The sequence below is a fragment of the Mustela erminea genome, chromosome 4 (assembly GCF_009829155.1).
Source record: "Mustela erminea isolate mMusErm1 chromosome 4, mMusErm1.Pri, whole genome shotgun sequence".
NCBI lineage: Eukaryota > Metazoa > Chordata > Mammalia > Carnivora > Mustelidae > Mustela > Mustela erminea.
The window spans coordinates 52,447,253-52,457,487 of record NC_045617.1 but is presented as its reverse complement, the minus strand read 5'-3'; the positions used below and the strand labels follow the sequence as shown (position 1 = coordinate 52,457,487).

The 10,235-nt window shown below is 42.4% G+C and overlaps 1 pseudogene; it reads right to left on the bottom strand.

Moving 5' to 3' along the window:
- Positions 1-990: 990 nt before the first annotated feature.
- LOC116587752 lies at positions 991-2,508 on the bottom strand (annotated as a pseudogene).
- Between the last annotated feature and the right edge of the window lie 7,727 nt (positions 2,509-10,235).

Genomic DNA, 10,235 nt, shown 5'->3' with positions numbered 1-10,235 from the left:
TCAAGATATAGGGGTTGACTAAAAATACTGTGTATGTGACTTTCTATGAGCAAGTGTAAGATTATATTTCCGGAGGGGCATTTCTTATCTCAGGACTTAGTTTGGCTCTGTTCCTGTGTTCTGTTGTCCAGCTGTGGTGAGAAGAGAGAAGTGTAACTCAGTCCCGAGGCTAAAATAGTATTGTGTCTGCCTTCAGTGAAAGAACCCAATAGTTAAAAATGGTCAACTTATTTTAGGCCAGTTTGCCATGAGGGCATGTCATCATCATGCCAGAACTCATTGTGTATAGACACATTTAGGCCTTTAGTTTCCAGATAACTGGAATGTCTCAATTTTCTTTCCAGTTTCTCTGGAAAGGGAATTGACTGGCTCATTTTGGGGAAGGTCCTGGCCCAATCTACAGTGACCAAGGGAGTCTATGGGTTATGTAGTAACCAACAGTGCTAAAGAAAGCTTCTCACCAGAAGCTATGAGTATGCAATCTCCGGAAAGGGGGTCCAGGCTGGGTTGTGGGTAAATTTCATAGAAAGGGTTATTGACAATTCAAACTGTTTGAGACCTCATGTTGAACAAATTCAAAGCTATATTTCTTCGAACAGAAGAGGATATAAAATCTTTTTTTTTTAAATTTTATTTATTTATTTGACAGAGATCACAAGCAGGCAGAGAGGCAGGCAGAGAGAGAGAGAGAGGAGGAAGCAGGCTCCCCGCAGAGCAGAGAGCACAATGCGGGGCTCGATCCCAGGACCCTGGGATCATGACCTGAACCGAAGGCAGAGGCTTTAACCCACTGAGCCATCCAGGTGCCCCTAAAATCTTTTTTTTTTTTTTAAAGCTATGGTTATTTATTATTTGTTAATAAAGAAGGTTGTTCTTTCCTTTAAAAAGAAAGTGACGTTAAAAGGGTCACTTTTTAATGACCCTTAATGAAGGGTTGAGTCTCCTTGGGGTGCTGGACAGTACTGTAGTTGTATAATGCCAGAGGGAGGCTCAGGTGGTGGCTTTCTTTACACTGGACCACACTGAGTGCTTCACTCCCTGTGTGGCCTGCACTCCTTCTTAGTGCATTTTGATGTCTAGAACCGCACCTTCTGGCTCTGGATCCTTTATTAAGGCTCCCTGGGGGGAGGTCACCATAATGGGTGGAGGGCCCCATTCCTTCTGTAATTCTACAACATGGAGACTTCTTTCTTTGTTTCTTTCTTTGTTTCTTTCTTTCTTTGACAGACAGAGATCACAAGTAGGCAGAGAGGCAGGCAGAGAGAGAGGAGGAAGCAGACTCCCTGCTGAGCAGAGAGCCCGATGCGGGGCTTGATTCCAGGCCCTGAGATCATGACCTAAGCCAAAGGCAGAGGCTTTAACCCACTGAGCCACCCAGGCGCCCCAACATGGAGACTTCTTATCAGCCAGCTGTTGATGGGTTTCCTGGTGGGAGAGCCCATGGAAGACGCCCCGTGTGAGGCTGAGCATGTTGACGTACCCAGAGACCTTGGCATACATGTCTTTGATGCCAGTGAGATGGCAGGTGGTGATGATGGCCCAATGGCAGCCGAGGCCATAGCCTCTGGGTTGTTTCTTCATCTTGATATGGGTCCTTTAAAATCTTAAAGAAATATTGTGGAATATCATATGGTCTTCATATAGTTCTGCATAATGCAAACAGTGAACTGCTCTGTTCTTCTCTTTTCTGAAAGCAACCATCCAATCAGGGGCTTTCCTAATGGAAAAACCTGCAGCTCCTCTGCTGTTCCCCACAGCGACCAGGACATGGACTGATTCCTTTCTTCCCTCTTCGGCTGTCATATATTTTTGAAAAGATTTTATTTATTTATTTGACAGAGAGAGAGAGGTCATAAGTAGGCAGAGAGGCAGGCAGAGAGGTGAGTGGGAGCAGGCTCCCCACCAAGCAGAGAGCCCGCTGTGGGGTTCAATCCCAGGACCCTGAGATCTTGACCTAAGCCAAAGGCAGAGCTTAACCCACTGAGTCACCCAGGCGCCCCTTTTGCTGTCATATTGAAAACATTTCTTACCTCAAGTATCCTGGTATCAAAAGCAGCATATGTTTCTCCACTGAGACCAGAATCAGGGGGGGCAAGACTGAAACCTCCCCACGTGTTTCTGCTCCATCCTCCTCCCATTTAAGCTTCTTCTTCTTCTGGTCCCATTCTTTCCTCTGCTGGACCAGATCAGCCTCTACCGTCTTCTGCTCTTCCTTGCTTCTTTGGGCAATGATTTGCACAGCTCCCTGTCTAGGAGGAACATTCAAACCAGGCTATAGGAAGCCATGACTCCCTTCACCAATGATCTGACCCCAGTTCACATCCTTTTTTCTCTTTTTCTTAGTTCTTTTGCCTCTTCCTTTTCTTGCTTCTGTTTCAGACTCTGTTAAAGTGCCTTTCCAAAGCTCCTCTGCTCTCAATTTAATGAAGAAACTATAGGACCTATACTGTCGACCCATCAAATTACTGGGAGAAGAAATACAGCACTATGTTTGTAGCACACAGGTGAAGCTAGTGAAATGATGGTTGCTTCTGGTTCCTGGAGACAACAGAGGGCCATTGTTGAGAACTGTCTTCAGTGCCAAAATGGAAACTGTTGGAAAGGTAAAGCTGCCTGGACCATATGTGACTGCTGGCATGGTGGAGCCTTGAGAGCACCTCGGGATATAAAATACTTTAAAAATTCAGCAGACATTTTTAAAAAGTAAGTTGAGTTTTACAGACAGCAGGGTTGATTGGTAAAATATTAAAAGCATTCTTGACATGCAGTAGTTTTCCTTTAAATAGCTTTATTAATAGATGAATTTTCCAGGGGATGGGGACTGATCATTGGAAGAAAGAGGCACTTCCATGGAAGGCAGGGAAATAGACCACTTGCTCATGGGAGAAGGGGCCCAAGTGGGATAGAAGGGAGAAGGATGAGAGAAGGAGTGAGGACCTAGCTGACAGACTATTTTCATTTTTATATGGCAGACCAGCTCTGCCTACTTAAAATGCAAACAGCAGATATTACCAATTAAAATTTTTTTCCTTTATGGAGAATGACTCTGACATAGAGTGTGATTGTGACAAGGCCATTCAACAGAGCAAGTGTTTGTTGTGCAAAATTTGTTTTGATTAGGCCAGCAAGGCTGTTTCTATGGGCCATCTGCTGGGACATAAAGTTTTGTTAGTCGGAATCCTTGTTTAACGTGCATCTATGAAAAAAGAGTTGCTAAGTAAATTAATAGATTAAACAAGGGAAATGTTATGCTGATTGAGAGTGAAGGCCTTCAGCTGAAACATTTGCATTCAGACAATGGATACACTAATTATAAATATGTTATCAGTTAAAGTACTTTCACAGCTTGCCTTCCCCTGACAGTGGTTTCCTTGCTTTGCCCTGGAATGTTTTGAAACCCAGTTTCTTCATAAAAGTTTTCTTCCTCAAAATTTCCATTAAGTTAAATGACCTTTTTTTCTTTTTCTCTCCCCCGCCACCCAGTTATAATGAACCACAGAGGTTACTGTATTCAGAAACTTGGTGGGTCACTTGGGTAGCTGTGTTGGTTAAGTGTCTGCTTTCAGCACAGGTCATGATCCTGGGGTCCTGGGATCCACCACCTCCACTCCCCTGCCTCGCTTCTCCCTCTCCCTCCCCGCCTCCCCCTCCCTCTGCTCCTCCTCACTGCTCATGCTCTCTCTCTCAAATAAATAAATAAAATCTTAAAAACAACAACAACAACAACAACTTTGAGTCCAGATATCAGCAGTTTCAGAGAACAATTATGGTGGTTGGAAGGAAGGGAGAAAGGAGGAGGCTAAGGTAGGAGGGTATGAAGAACATGGCAAAGGGAGCTCAAAGTGGGGAAGATAGAAAGGTGGAGAGGGGGAAAAGGAAGATTAGAAAAAAATAATAAGCACAAAGAGAGTGGAATAAAGAGATGAAAGAACTGTAGAAAGAACTGTAAGGTGTGAAGAAGCAGGGAGAGGAGGAAGGGTAGATCTGGAAGAAAGGGTTTGTCAAAATGATTGGCTTTTTAAAAAAAATTTAAGTTTATTTTTTCAGTGTTCCAAGATTCATTGTTTATGTACCACACCCAGTGCTCCATGCAATACATGCCCTCCTTAATACCCACCACCAGGCTCACACAACTCCCCATCCTTCTCCCCTCCAAAACCTTCAGTTTGTTTCTCAGAGTCTCCCACGATACATCTCCCCCAGCCCCCGCCCCTGATTTCCCCCAATTCACTTTTCCTTTCCTTCTCTCAATTTCCTCCATGTTGTTCCTTATTCTCCACAAGTAAGTGAAATCATATGATAATTGACTCTCTCTGCTTGACTTATTTCACTGAGCATAATCTCTTTTAGTCCTGCCCATGTTGATACAAAAGTTGGGTATTCATCCTTTCTGATGGAGGCATAATATTCCACTGTATATATGTACCATATCTTCTTTTTTTTAATTTATTTATTTGACAGAGAGAGAGAGATCACAAGTAGGCAGAGAGGCAGGCAGAGAGAGAGAGGGGAGAAGCAGGCTCCCCGCTGAGCAGAGGGCCCGATGCGGGGCTCGATCCCAGGACCCCGAGACCATGACCCGAGCCCAAGGCAGAGGCTCAACCCACTGAGCCACCCAAGCGCCCCTGTACCATATCTTCTTTATTTATTCGTCTGTTGAAGGGCGTCTTGGCTCTTTCCACAGTTTGGTGACTGTGGCCATTGCTGCTATGAGCATTGGGATACAGATGGTCCTTCTTTTCACTACATCTCTATCTTTGGGGTAAACACCCAGTAGCGCAACTGCAGGGTCATAGAGTAGCTCTATTTTAATTTCTTAAGGAATCTCCACACTGTTTTCCAAAGTGGCTGCATCAACTTGCATTTCCACCAACAGTGTAAGAGGGTTCCCCTTTCTCCACATACTCTCCAACACACGTTGTTTACTGTCTTGTTGATTTTGGCCATTCTAACTGGTGTAAGTTGGTATCTCAATGTGGTTTTGATTTGAATCTCCCTGATGGCTAATGATGAAACTTTTTTCATGTGTCTGTTAGCCATTTGTATGTCTTCTTTAGAGAATTGTCTGCTCATGTCTTCTGCCCATTTTTTGATGTAATTATCTGTTTCTTGACTGTTGAGTTTGAAGAATTCTCTATAGATCTTGGATATCAGCCCTTTTTAGTGTCATTTGTGAATATCTTCCCCCATTCCATGGGTTGTCTCTTTGTTTTGTTGACTGTTTCTTTTGCTGTGCGAAGCTTTTGATCTTGATGAAATCCCAGAAGTTCATTTTTGCTTCTGTTTCCTTAGCCTGTGGAGACATATCTTGAAAGAATTTGCTGTGGCCAGTGTCAAAGAGGTTATTGCCTATGTTCTCCTCTAGGGTTTTGATAGATTCCTGCCTCATGTTGAGGTCTTTTATCCATTTTGAGTTTAAATTATTGGCTTTTAATATTTATTAGTCATCTGGAAGTTAAGTGGAAATTGAAGTCGCAGTGAACTGAGAAGGAAGAAATATCTTTCAAACTTGGGTCTCTACAGTTACTACAATAGGAAACATTAGAATGTTATTGGAAGACCAGTATTTACATAGAGGCTCCCTTTGCTCTGTGCTTCCCAGCTAATTGGGTTGACCATATCTCCTTACACCTACCACCCCAGGTCAGACCCCTATTAACCAGGCTTCTTCTAGGCCAGGTAATTGGTACTGGCTGATTTGAAATGTAAAGGAAATCATACAACCTTGAGTAAAGGTTACATCTTCAGGATCTGTCTCTCCTTATACCATTCCTTCATTCACTGTGCTGCTTTTCTCTTTTTCTCTCTCGGAACTTCTCTGTCTCTTTGTCTCTCTTTCACACACACACAATAGGTGCAGAGGGTGGGAAGTTGCTTTGAGAGGGATGTACTTAATGTGAGTTCTATAGTTTATACAACATTATGAAAAAATACTTAAGACTCAAACAGGGCCATTGCCTATTTCTTAGTCTCTGCTGTACCTTTGCATTTCTTGGTGGTTGTAACATAAATACCAGACATTATTTTGCTCTTACAGAGACTGTGGTTTGAGAGTCAGTGGCAGATTTGGTGCTACATTTTTTCTTTTTTCCAACCTGGGTCTGTCTGGGCCAATGAGTCCTACTAAGTTGAGGACCAGGTAGAAGGTGAGTTCTCTTAGCCTGTCGACATTGCTTTCTTGGTTCTAAGTTTTCCAGGGGAATTTCCACTCCTGAAGAGGTCATTTGGAAGCAGGAAATTAATAAAAACTCTCTAATTTTTTTCTTGGCAACTCCGAGAGACCAGACTTTTTGGTAGATGGGGGCTACATTAGTGGCTCCTTTTAAATCTACTATACATTCTGCTCGTTTCAAGTAGTACCTGGACTCTGGGACCCATTATGCTAATGGATGCTTATTTTCTCGCCTCACTTCCCTGTCAAAGATTTTCCCTGAAGCTGGTTTCATTATAATTTTAAAAATACCATCTGTCTGTCTAAGAGTCTTTTCCCCTCTCTTTTGGACAGGTTCATATCTGATTTCTTTCACACAGTTTTATTGAACTTTTCCAGGTGCAGAGAGTAGCCATTATACAGCTTCTGTCCAAAGTCATCTTTTTTCATACTATTGCTGTGCAACTGTTGGGGGAGTTTGTCGCTATTAACCTTGGGCTTTTGTAGCAACGATTAAGCTCCTTTATTGGTTTATCCAGCATGACACCGGCATAATTTAAATCACATCCTTGTCTATGCACAGTTCATTGCTTTCACCCCTAAATCTGCAGCATAGCTTATGAGTTTTTTCTCCCCTCACAGTACCTTGGAGAGATGTCCTTGAGTCCTTTGTATTTTGCACCTGTATGTTTTTCTGCCTGTGGTATTCTTCTTTACTCATGCGTTACATGCACTTCAATGACCTATGTACTATTGTGTTGGTTCTAGCCAGTGCTCACAATGGCCCAGATGTATTGTTTAATTGCCTTTTCAGCTATTAACATTTTTGGTAGTGACATCTTGGAAATGAAACATGAGAAAAATGTGGCAGTTTTCTGGGTGACCACTTTTATGTTGGTTTTCTTTGTTTCTTTTCTATGAAGATTTCCCCTTGCCTATAGTCTTTTTGAAAAATACACTTTACTTCCTTCAAATGATTTCAGTTGTTCCCATGTCCTTCATTCTAATCTTTCCCATAATTTTTAACTCACATACAAAGTGTGTTTTAATGGGATGTTTGTTTTATTTTTAAAGGTAAGGATCTCATATATTAGCTTTTGTTTTATCCTCTTGCCCTATCTTTTCATTATTCTGATTTTAGGACCCAGAATATTTGTAATCCAATGACTTATAGACAAACCCATTTTTTTTTCATGAGTTAAGGCAAAATCAATGGTACTAATATTCATGGATGGATGACTATCCAGGGGCCATAATTTAGAGCATGAATTACTGTCATTCACTCATCAAAATTTTTTGGAGTACTTTTTATATCTATGTATTGTAGAGAATGAAAACCACAAAGTTCACAAATAAGGCTTCCCTCATTATATACACCTGCACTGCAAGAAAGAGAGGGAACACTACCCAGTGGCTGGGGCCCATCACATCCAGTTCCTTAACATGCAAAAATTAAGGACTTTCTTTGGTACATTTGGTAGTCAATACCACCTCCAAGATTTGCTTAATGGTCAGCAGGGGAGAGCTTGTCTTCATGACCCTTGGATAAAGAAGTTGATATATCAAGATGCTTATCAGGGATGGGCAGAGTGGATCTTATAGTTCTACCATGCTTCAAAAAGGCTCTTTGAAAGCATTTGATGATAGCATTGGAAAAAGTTCACAGTATTTGTCCAGTAAGATATTTAGGATCTATAAAAAGGGTAATGTGTTGGGTGCCTGGGTGGCTCAGTGGGTTAAAGCCTCTGCCTTAGGCTCAGGTCATGATCTCAAGGTCCTGGGATCGAGGCTCGCATCAGGCTCTCTGCTCCGCAGGGAGCCTGCTTCCTCCTCTTTTTCTCTCTCTCTCTCTGCCTGCCTCTCTGTCTACTTGTGATCTCTGTCAAATAAGTAAATAAAATCTTTTAAAAAAAAGGGTAACATATTTGTCAAGGGGAGTAAGACATGATATCTTCTTGTCAGTTGAGATCTTTAATTTTAGAAGCTATGATAGAAGCTGTTCTTAGGGAGGGAATTGATTTCTCATCACATGATAGTAGGTGCTGGGAGTATGATGGTGAGCTGTCGATACTGAGTCGCTATTAAACCGTTTTGACTGAAAGAAGTCATCCTAACTGAGGAATAAGGTCTGGGGAGACTAGAGGGACAATCAGATGCATGCATACTCCAGATGCTATACTGGACAGAGCAGTGGCAGTATTTGCACAATATGTCAGGGGCAGGAGAGGGGAAAGGAGGAACACCCAAGGCACAAGTTGGGTGGATAGCTCAGGTAACTGCTGAGAAGAGAAGTGGGATTCACGAATGGAGATCAGGAACTCTGGTGAACCATCAACTCAATGGGTCACATGATCATGGAAGGACAAGGTCATTGGTTCTATAACAACAAAATCATACTGCCATTAGTTTTATTTATGGATGGGGAATAAGAGGTTTTAAGTATAAAGGGCATAAATAGGATGAGTTCACTTGCCTCAAGGAATATGTATATTGGAGGGCGTATTCATTCTTAGGAATCCGTCCCAGAAGGACTTGCTGTCACTGGAGACTGATATCCTTGTTTTAACCCATGTAGGTCTAACAAGTGTTTCTCCTGCACCAAGGTTTAATAGAGTCCCCAAATCAGCTCACATCTCTCTAGATTACCGGAAGTCTAGTTCTCCATTAGTACTTTCTGTTTCCAAGATGATCAGGAAAGGATACACCCACACTCTCTGGAGGTGATTTGTCTCCTTTGTTTGGCTGCTCCTCTGCTGCTTGGACCTGGGTGCTGCTGCTCCCCCTGTTGATATTTCATTCATGCCCATTGATGTAACTGATACAGCTTTGACTGCATTTCTAATCTTACGGCTCCCACCATTGCCATCCCTAAGGTTGTCACCACTCACTTTACTCCTGGGTTCTGGGTCCTTCACCAGCTTGCCACTGTACTGTGGCAGCTCTGCTTGCCAGGCTACAGATTATTCTGTGCTCTCACCTGGGTCTGGGCAGTGGGGATAATGGCTCGCTCTGTCTTAATGTAGCCAGGACTATTGTTTGCTCTGTTTCACCGTTTCTGGCAGCTGGAATTGTTGAGTCTGAGAAGAAATAGATGTGTTTTCCCCAACCTTTAAAAAATCCATATTATAATTTCTATGATTCCTGGCCAGGAAGCGAGGAGGATCCTCCTCTGCCTCCCCATCTCTGGCCTTGCAGCTGGACGTTCTTCCTGAGCCTCTGTGCTCCACCTGTCATCTCTCAGAGACTGTCTGCGAACCCCGACATAAAACTGAGGGCGATCATATGGATGGCAATGATGGTGGCAGTGAAAGGGAAAATTGCAGTGGCTTCATAGGCAGATATAGATTCCTTTGATTTTGACTTTTTTTACACAGGAAATTTAGGGGAGCCACTGGCCAAATTAACTCTGCAAGGGAGCTGCAAGACTGACCTCAGTGATGGTTCTGAATGAATTGGAACAAAGCTGTTACCTTATTTCCAAGACAATTCAGAACCTCTGTGGACAATTTGTGTTCCAAAATCCATGGTTGCTGACTGTGGCCAATTATACGGAGTGCCCTGTATCACAGACAGTGAAGGAAATCATTGTGGAACTTTACCTAGGGAGGAATCTATAATTCAGTTTCCTAAGACTGGTGCTGGAGAACATCCAGGTAGTCTTGAATGTTCCTCCAAAACTTTCTTAAGAAGGTCATAATCATTGGAACCTTTATTATGTTGACCTACTTCCAGGATAAACTTGAGCAAATTGGTTTTCCTCTCTTCAATGCATAGGTTCAAAAATTTCCTCGTATTTTTATATAGTCAGCTGTCTTGCAATTATGTAACATTCATACCAGTTTATTTATTATTGTTTTATCTTTCCTAGTGCTATGAAAGCTTCACGAAGCCATGGATTATATGATCTTTCTCACCATCGCATCCCTGGCATTAACTCGAGTATTCGGTAAACAAGTGCTCAATAGTAGTTGTTGAATGAATAAGTGAATGAAGTATGGTAACCCAGAAGTACCTCGGATTCAGACATGATGGGACATGTCTATAGGACTGGAGGAACAGGTCTACCTTATTCACTATAGGGAAG